Here is a 9,011-nt window from a genome sequence, read left to right as displayed (position 1 = left end):
AATGATTTCTCGGGGGCATGGCAGGGAGGTTAGGGGGAAATGAAGAGCTAATAACAATGGGTATGAGAAAGAAAGAAAAAAGTTCTATAGTTGATTGTTCAACTCTTTTTAATATGATTAAATGATTGAATTGTAGGATATGTGAATTATTGGCCACTCAAATGGTTTTTTAAAATCCTTCCCAGCCCCCACCACACCGAGGCAAAACATTAAGGGTGTGCAACAGAACAGGTTGAACAGGATAGTGGGTCAGGAGGAAAGTAAAAGGAGGAGCTTTGGCATGGGGCAGGCAATAGTGGAGGTGGCTGCGTGGGTCGCTATGGGGACGGAGCTGTTTCCGGGGAGGCTGTGATTGGTTGACAGGTGCATGACAGTGGGAGCTGCTCTCAGCACAAGCACGTACAGCACAGGCAAGAGTAACAGCAGCACCATGCCATCCAACGGCCAGGCCCGGGAGAAGTTTACACTCTACATGTACGAATATCTGCTCCATGTAGAAGCTCAGAAATCTGCCCAAACATCTTTATCAGAGATAAGATGGGAGAAAACAACATCACATGGGGGAACCGCCAGGATTCTTACATCCTTGGTGGTGTGTATTTTGGGATCTCTACTGTGCAGAAAGGCGGGAAACATGTGAACACTCAAGTGAAGCAAAAGCCTTCCATGATTATAGTGCTGCAGCAGCGCCCAGTCCAGTGCCAGGAAACATTCCCCCGGGAGATAGCATGCCAGTAGGTCCTGTGCCCCCTTTTATGTCCAAGGCCCCCTTTGAGGCCACCTAACCAAGCACTTGGGGGTGTCCCAGGATGTCAATCACTACTTCCCACTGGATGGACCCAGCTTGACAACAAGGACACCTAAATACGGGTGGGCCAATGCAGAGAATGACTCCTCCAAGAGGGATGGTGCCCTTAGGGACACAGAATTATTGAGGTGCAATGAGTCCCCCACTGAATGCTGTAGTTGGCCCTGGAATGCCTGGAATGAACATGGGTCCAGGTGGTGGCAGACCTTGACCAAATCCAACAAATGCAAATTCAACATCATATTCCTTAGCATCTCCTGGGAATTATGTAGGTCCTCCAGGAGGTGGAGGGCCACCAGGAACACCCATCATGCCTAGTCCTGCAGATTCAACCAACTCTGGAGACAATATGTATACTTTAATAAATGCAATACCTCCTGGACCTAACAGACTTAATTTTCCAATGGGCCCTAGGTCAGATGGTCCAATGGGTGTATTATGAGGAATGGAATCACATCACATGAATGGCTCTTTAGGCTCTGGAGATATGGGCATTCTCCCAATAACATGAGCCTGAGTAATCAGCTGGGCACTCCTAGGGATGATGGCGAGATGGGGTGGGGGGATTTCTTAAATCCTTTTCAGAGTGAGAGTTACTTCCCTAGCATGACAATGAGCATGTGATCCATGACCAAGGCTCCTCGTGAACACCAGAGTGAGTCCGCCCTTCACAGAGCTACTATGGTGAACACTACTCATCACAGTGTACAGTTCAACCAGCGCCTCCATCGCACCAAACCCACCTTTTGATTTCCTGCTCACCTCCCCTCTTTTGTGAAGAAAACGGGTCTAAATGTGATTCGACCAACTGTTCGGGGCGTGTAAGACAAGACAAAATAATAATAATTTATAAATTATCAAGGGTTCCTGACAGAGAGTGGGGGAGGGAGGAGAAAAATGAGGAGCTGATACCAAGGGCTCGAGTAGAAAGAAAATGTGTGAGAATGATGAGGGCAACAAGTGTACAAATGTGCTTGACACAATGGATGTATGTGTGGATTGTGATAAGAGTTGTATGAGTCCCCAATAAAATGATTGTAAAAAGAAAAAACAAACAAACAAAAACCCTATTTATTAAAAAAAAATCCTTCCAAGCAGCCCAGGCAACAAATGTTATTGTTGTTTGATTGTGGTCCACGCGGCGGTAAGGAAGCACGGACTCTCTCCGCGGCATTATTGTGTCCATCTTGTTGTTGAACCATCACCAGGCTCCTTCTCTGGGTTTCCAGGCACCTTTTCACAGAAGCTCAGTACTTTGACAGAAGGTGAGAAATCCTGCAGCGACATCACATGCTGACCATCAATGGACGCTGGGACCTGTGATCACCGGAGTCTGTGAGCCCTGTCCCACCATCAGGGGTGAAGCCAGGACTGTTCAACTCCATGACTTCCTTTCAGCTGAACCTGAAAGCTGGACCATAGTAAGTGGGGTTGCAATTGGTGACACAGGATGATCTTTCATAGAATTAATCAACAACAACCGTAACAACCCATTCACCCTGATAATCAACTTGCCATTAACATCCACCTTGAAAATGTAGCAGGTCAATTCAGGCTCACCGTCAGAGAAGCGGGTCAAGGGCAATAGTGCAGAGGCTGGGGATACATCTCCGGCACTGCTTTCAGTGGTGCATAAACAGCAGAAGTTACTTCTCTAGGTAGGTGTCCGTCAAGCACTCTCTCTGAGAAGTGTCATTTCGGGTGTCACATCCAATTCCAGGAATGTCAGTTATCAGCCGGCACAGTGTTCCTGGGATCACCGCCCTCAATTAGAAAAGCATGTCCCGGGCACTGTAACGAGTATGCCCTTGTCATAGACACGCGCCAAGGCAGCCACTCCACAATAGCATCCGTTTCTGCTCCTCTTTAGAGTTTTCAGTGACAACTGTGGTCAGATGGAGGTGGAAAGGGAGCAAAAACATGAAACAGTGATTTGCAGTACAACTCTTCCCATGTCTTGGGGCAGAAAATTACACCATTATGTCATTTTCATGATGTGCTCATCAACAGGCGTGAAAAACTCGTTTGTCATCTTTTGGTCTGATAGAAAATCAGAGTTTAGGGCTGTCAGCATTCTGGGCTGTCAAACAGAACCGCTGAGAGAAGGCGGCAAGGACACCTGGCCCACGAGAGCTGCTGGGCCCTGATGCCAATTCTCACGATAGAAACCCACAGAAAGATCTCCGGTTCTTTGGTATTTCCCATCCAATTTGCTGAAGCTGTTTATCAAGGTCCCGTGCAGACAGGATGTAAATATGCCACTTACATCTGCAAATACAATAATGAAAAGTGATATTTGTAATAGTATCTGTGTGGTACCACTGTCTCAAAACTAAATGGATTTCCAACCTAATATTGCTAAATGAGCCCTTGACAAAGGGAAGGCCCATTACTGTGGAGGCATGCCACTGCTTCTCACACCCTACATGATAGGGGCATCTCTGCTGTTTTACATGGTGCAAATACTTCTGTCTGTCTCCTGAAATTACCTCGCCACCGGTTTATTCCCATCTATTGTCCTGGAAAAGTTTACGGTGCTCACATGAGTGTTCCTTCCGTTTGCTGTGCTCTGGGGAACAGCTGGTGGCCCATGCCAAGGAGAGAGTCCCAGATGGTGGTAAGAGACTTACGGGCACCGCCCGCCCCCCTCCATTCATAATTCAAGTATCTCCTAAAGGGCAGCCTCCACAACAGGCTCTTATTTTAAGGGGCTTGAATCCTCATTCTGTCGCCTACCATCTGTGTCCTTGTAGAAATGATGGGGACCATTGTAAATCCCTGCCACCTCCTGGCCTTTGTTCAGTGCAGTGCCCCGATCTAAGAAACATCCCCAACGTTAAAAATCACGGAAACAAAAGGAAATTGTCACGATTGGCTTTTGAGTTGCCCTTGAGTCCATTCTGCAGGTTCAATCGAGCCGAGATAGAGGGTTTACAATGGCTGAGTTTTCACAGGAAGACTGTCATGTCTTTATTCCAAGGAGCCTCTGGGTGAGATTAAGCACCCCTAATATTCTGGCTGTGGAGCCCTGGTGGTATAGTGGTTATTCATTGGGCTGCTAACTGCAAGGTCAGCAGTTCAAAACCACCAGCTGCTCCATGGAAGAAGGATAAGCCTTTCTACTCTCCAAGAGTGACAGCCTCGGAAACCCACAGGGGCAGTTCTACTGTTGTAGAAAGTCACTGTGAGTCTGCATCGACTTGATGGCAGTAAGAGAGAACATTATTCTGGTGAGTAACTGAATGCTTAACCATTTGAGCCACATAGGGGCTCCTTTATTAAATAGGTAGGAGGTGGAATATGTTCTTAATTATAAAAATATGTTTATAATCCATCATATCTATATCTTTCCCATTTAATATTTCTTTCTTGGGGACCTCTTCTGACTCTCAGTCTCTCAGAACTCTTCCTTCATCTCAACCCACACGATTGCTTAATCTCCTCTCCTCAGATTTGGTTCTGTATTTGTAGTGAGTTGGTCATTCCATTTCCTACACTCTGCTCTCCAAAGAACCTATATCCCAGGCATCAGGGATTCGGATTTTAGCATTTCTTTTTGTGGGGCACAAGGAAGTCCATAACACTCCCGATCCTCACCTTCCTTGTATGCTGAGTGGGCATAACAACAGGGAGACCACACGTCAGGGTGACTGCCAGGGTTGACTGCCAGTGGTCTGTGAGTTCTCTGCCACAGTAGGCATCCATGCACTACTGTCTGAGAGGGATTGACTCTTTGCCTTGTTCTCAACGACACTTCAGAAATGGGCCTTCCAGGGACAAACGTGTGTGTATGTGTGTTTGATTTGGTTTGTTTGAGGTCCATTAGTTTGGGGTCATTTTCTTGTGCAGTACTTGTTATTAAATCACATCACGGTAGACCCTGGTTCACACTCTCAGCATCTTGAGGACAGGAATAGTGTCTTGCTCATTTGTTTCGCTGCCTGAGTGCCTCGGAAAGTGCGTCAAGTACGTTCCTTGTTCAGGAAACGCTGGCCCTACGTGCACCACTGGATTTCACTGTGGAGCGGATCTCAAGCACATTCTAGACTGATGCGTTACGCCTGGCCTGACAGAGTCACTTTAGAAACCCCAGGAAATGAATGAATAGAGTTAACGAGAAAACTGCTCGCAATGACAACACTGTCCATCAGTTGAAATATAGCATTATTCCTTTTGAGGGAGGAAAGCTCCATGTTGGCTGTTTTGTTTTTTTCCCCTAGCAACAAATGTGCCTGTCGTTTGTAGGCACCCAGCACTGTAGTGAAGCGTGGAAAGAACTTTAGTGATAGTCCCTAACATGTGCATGATTCAGATGGAAAAAAACAAACAAACAAACGTTAAATCTCCTTAGAAAAGGCTTCTGTCTGTTTGGGATCAAGTTAAACTTTAACATTATTTTTATCCCCACCCCTAGTGGACTGTGGGTTCATAAAGGATTCTGATTTCAGAATCTAGATCAGGGGTGCCCACACTTTGTCAGCATGCAAACTACTTATAAAATGATCAAGTCAAAAGATCTACCAACTACAACAATGCAAAACATATGTTTATTTTTATTACATTTATTCATAAATGCATTGAGAATTCTTTATATGTACAATGCATGTTTATGTACCTTGCATAACCGCATGAGTCCATATTGCACAACACAACACAATTAAATATGTACATTTTTTTGTCTTTACTTGAGTTTACTCTGGTGACTTGCACTGAATGGAATGAGCGAGGGATGCCTAGTCCAGACAGGAGCTGCTGACAGCCAGCCTCAAGCACACTCCCAAGTGATCATCAGTCATGGTGGAACGGTACTTGGACTAATGATCTTTAGGTGGGAAAGGCTGACTCACATAAATGAGTCGAGCCCAATCACGCAGTCCAGGAGGGAGCACATGTTCTCATGTTTGGGTGCTTTCCCTCTGCGAGTACGTTCCAGGACTGTTCCTGCGCTCTGGACTTCAGCTGAACGTCGGCTTGTAGTGTCGAAATCTCCCATTCCATATGAAAGTGATACGTTTTTGTCTTCTTACTTGGTCCAGCTCCCCCGCTCATTTTAATACCCTTTCTTACGTTTAAGAGGAAAAAACAAGGCCTTAAAAGCGGTGATAACTTAGCTGGTCAGTTTGCTGCACTTGGCGTGGTTGTTAGCGCATGCATTTGACACCTAAGAATTGCATCTGATTGGCTGCGCTGTGTATCAATTAAGTGACGGCATTGATGATAGGCTTACATCTATTTTTTTAATGCCACGAGATCTAGGCACACTACATTTGCAATTGACTAGTAGATCCCGATCAAAGTGTTGAGCGCCCCTGGTCTAGATTGAGCAAACAGCCTAGTCTTTCTGCCCTGGAGCCCCAGGTGGGTTTGAACTTCTAAACCATCACCACCAGGGGTCCTCAGTAGAAAGGAAGCTTAGCTAGCCAGACTCTGCCCTGTCCTTTTCACATCCAAATTTTTGTAGTGGCTCCTTATGTTGTCCTCGCTCTCTTTTGTTTTGGAAATCTTAAATGGTAAATCCTCTGAATATGTGAGTCTGCCACATCTTGAGTCTCAGACATAGCCATCCCAGACAGGACTGCATCTCCCTGGAGTCATTCTTTTGTTGGAGAGCCCAAACAGGTTGCCAGCAGACAGAAGGAGGCATTGAGAGGGAAATGAGAGGCCGCCACACCCCTCCTGCACCGCAGTCTGTGCCCCTGGAAAGGAAGTTGGAATCCATAACCCTTGCAACGCCTTTAAAGCAAGCAGGCAGATCCTTGTAGAACTACCAATGACACATTATTGTTTATGAAGCCCTCTTCTTCATTTGTCCTCCCTGCCCACCCCCCACAGTGATAAAAGAAACCTCAAGACTCTCCTGGTTTCCAAAATAATCTATCTAGAACACAATCCTATTTATAGAAAACCCTCCTTGATGTTCTCTTACACATATTTTGGAGACATATACATGATCCAGTCAAGATAAAAAACTTCACAGACATGGGGAGGGAGGGGATCACTTTCATCACAGGACATAGAAATAGTTGTTAACTTTGACAGGTCCTCCTCAGATGTGGGGTGTGTGTGTGTGTGTGTGTGTGTGTGTGTGTGTACATATGTGTTTAGCATTGATTTTCATTTGTTCCAATCACTAATATAAACAAATTAATTCTATTTCCCCCTTCACTACTTCTTACTGTACTAAAGAGGAACATTTTAAAAGCTGCCTCCATAGTGAGCTTTGAAGGCATATTTTCAGAGAACTAGTAATTTCGGAGCTTCTTTCAGCCAGATTTTTTTTGAATGGTAACACACACACACACACACACGAAACAGAAGGCAGCAAAGGGTAGAGAGAAAATGGTTGAATAATCAGCTGTGTTGTTGAAGCGGATGGTAGGAGGGAGAGTGTTGGCCTATCCCATTTAAGCCTTATTCAAAAGAGAGTGGTCTCCACTTCATGGGCAGGGTGCCAAGAAGCCCTAATAAAGGAGCCATGTATGACTGCAACTGGTACTCTATAAATACATTTTCCAATTAGTCATAAGTGTTTATTCATCAAGGCATACCACAATGCTTTTGGTAACTCAGTTGTACAAGCAGCTGTAATTGGCAATTGAGAAGCATCAATGCAAATGTTTAGATGTCTAATCCTGAAATTGTTCACGCTCCACATTTCCACTGAGTGGTCCCTCTGTCCTGGAGTGATGTCAATGGAGTGCCTGTGACTATAGGTTTGGGCCCTTTATAATCATCGGGCATTAAATTCGGTCCATCCTGTAGCATACCCGAGCTAGCTCCCCTTTTCCCAATTGATTTGAAGAAGTTAGAAATGTATTGGGAAAATGCTAGGTTAGCAAGGTTAATGAGTATTTGTTGAAGCTATAAAAGAAGGTTTCAGTGAGCAGCCAGCTAATGTCTGTTTTTCCAGGCTCTCAGAAACAAGGTAGAGGAAAAGAGTTATGATCGGAAACCCTTATATATTTCCAGAAGGAACTCATTGGGCACACCATAACTGGCCAAAGATGCGCAGGGACCCACAGGGAGTGGTCACATGGATTTTTGGAGAAAGCCAGGCGACAGCTCTTGATGGCTCTTTTTCAGTACACATTACGTTTGCCTTCTGGTCATTAATCTAGAACAGACTTCAAGATAGATGGGAAGCTCCAGTCAAAGAGCAACATCCCACAGATTGCTTTCTGACCTTTCAAAAAGAAAACCTTCCGGATTGACAGTCCTTCAAATTCAAGTGTGTGTACTTTTACTTCTTAGTAGCACAAAGTTGCCAAGGATTATCTAAAAAGGTCTCCTCTCTTTGTTCTCTGACTTTTTCAGGTACTTAGTCTGAGAGCCTGGTGACAATCCAATCCATTTCCACTGGAGTCTCCAAGGTGGGGCTTCTACCAGCTTCTTCAAAGAGACTTCTTAGACTAATAAAGGATCCAGCCACTAATCTGGGGAAACACTGCAAAGTCGAGGAAAAATGGAATTTCATTTCAGAGAAAAACTTGGTGGCAGAATTGCCACTTCTTGCAGACTGAAAATCGAGCTTATAATAGAATGTCTTATTTATATTGGGTTGAGGAGTGTAGTCAAAATTAGGCTTTGAAAACAGCTTTCTGGTAACACCTATTTGACTCTTGAAAAAAAAGAGCTGTCATTAAAATGAAATTATTTCCCTTCCCCTCTAAGGGTCAAACACCCATTCCATTTCAAGGGATACAAAGGAATCCACTGATTTCGCAGCATGAAGCTCCTAGTTTGTGGAGAGTAGCAAACACCATGACCTGAGCACTCCGTTGACAATGGCGGAAACAAACGCTCAGTCACCATCAGGTCATCCTGTCCCCATGTCTAATCCAGGTGGTGCTGTTGTGAGGCCACAGAGGACTATTTTTCTTCTATGTCCCACCTGTTTAAGCATGGCCACCCCAAGGGTCCAGTGTCCATGTTGCTCAACAACTTTCCTCATCTGGCAGGTGTAGCATATTTGACCCCTCTTTCCAAGCACTTTTAAGGATCTTTCATCTAGTTGGCATATGCACCACGGGAGATTGCTCAGAACTAAAAGTCTACGGGGTTAGAAGGTGAGATCTGTGATGTACATTCCTCCTGGACCAGCCTAGCCATGGAGCTAATCAGGAAGCACCTGATCACCTACCCAGGTCACCAGGCCATCTTCCCAGGAAGCATCAGGGGGTTGTGGCTGGGCTAGTCAAAACAT

The 9,011-nt window shown here is 45.2% G+C and overlaps 1 pseudogene; it reads left to right on the top strand.

Annotated features, from left to right (window-relative positions):
• The first annotated feature begins 430 nt into the window (after positions 1-430).
• LOC142424152 (single-stranded DNA-binding protein 2 pseudogene) lies at positions 431-1,432 on the top strand (annotated as a pseudogene).
• Positions 1,433-9,011: the final 7,579 nt, after the last annotated feature.

This window comes from Tenrec ecaudatus, chromosome 13 (genome assembly GCF_050624435.1).
Source record: "Tenrec ecaudatus isolate mTenEca1 chromosome 13, mTenEca1.hap1, whole genome shotgun sequence".
Classification (NCBI taxonomy): Eukaryota; Metazoa; Chordata; class Mammalia; order Afrosoricida; family Tenrecidae; genus Tenrec; species Tenrec ecaudatus.
Note: the sequence above shows the minus strand (reverse complement) of the source record. Positions and strands in the feature narration are given on the sequence as shown.